At 30.9% G+C, this 957-nt stretch overlaps 2 long non-coding RNA genes across 9 annotated transcripts in view; both read right to left on the bottom strand.

The window, feature by feature from the left end:
* LOC111745166 overlaps positions 1 to 126 on the bottom strand; it is a 7,776-nt gene extending 7,650 nt beyond the window's left edge. The window contains exon 1 of the long non-coding RNA XR_002782526.1: positions 24 to 126. This is a non-coding gene — a long non-coding RNA (uncharacterized LOC111745166). The remainder of the gene's footprint in view (positions 1 to 23) is intronic.
* Positions 1 to 957, bottom strand: part of LOC105298187 — a 40,731-nt gene that overhangs the window by 27,290 nt on the left and 12,484 nt on the right. The gene's annotated exons all lie outside the window — the stretch shown is intronic.

Genomic DNA, 957 nt, shown 5'->3' with positions numbered 1-957 from the left:
TTAGTCTTTCAGTCTTTGTGTACCTCCGCATATTTTTCTATAAAGTTGTAGTCACTTTTATATTTACTGTAATATTTTGTCCTACTCTCCACTGCCTTTTGATTTCAGAAAATAAATCTGTTTGCTTCATTTTATGTTCCATATACATACACCTAGTTGAAGAAAAGAAATTAGCCTGTTTATGGCTGGCAATGTGGTAAGAGAGCTGGAAATCAAGTACAGGGACTTAAGTCCACCATATTGTTCAGCTTCTAGCCACTTATCACTATTGTCTTATTCGAGACTCCACCATTATTTTGTATTCTCTTAACATGTAGCCCATGATCTCACGACATGGGCTACGCCACCCTAGGACAGCTAGTCTATTTTCTATGTTCTTAAATATGCACATATCAATTATAAAATATACAGTTTTCTATATAAATGCATCTTACTTTAAATAGCATGCTGTAAAAATCTCATTTCCTATCTTTCTATTTATCTCTAGTTCTGAAATTTTTATATTATATATATACATCTTTCTTTTTAGTGCCATATAGTATTCTATAGTATGTTTCCACAACATTTAACTTAAGAAACTTTTATTCTATCAATAGCTAAGTCTTTTTCTGACCAAATTCTCTCGTGTTGCCTTAAGAATCTATGCAATAATTTTACAGAGCATATTATAAATCATTTCATAAAACATTCCCATTGCCTTTGTACCTTTTCCAAAAAAACCAGTTGTCTATATACGTGTTCGTAATATTCTCTTACTACTCTTTTAATGGCTATAGAATCTGTAGTTACATCATCTATTTTATTCCTAATATTGGTAATTTGTGTCTTTTTTTTTCTTATAAGTCTGGCTGGGCTTATCAATTTTATGGATCTCCTTAAAAAACAGCCCCTTGTTTTATTGGTATTTTTTTTTCTGTACCTATTTCCTGTTTTCTATTTCACTGATTTCTGCTTTCA

The sequence above is a fragment of the Pteropus vampyrus genome, unplaced genomic scaffold, assembly GCF_000151845.1.
Source record: "Pteropus vampyrus isolate Shadow unplaced genomic scaffold, Pvam_2.0 Scaffold147, whole genome shotgun sequence".
NCBI classification, from domain to species: Eukaryota; Metazoa; Chordata; class Mammalia; order Chiroptera; family Pteropodidae; genus Pteropus; species Pteropus vampyrus.
This window is presented reverse-complemented; position numbering and strand designations above follow the sequence as displayed.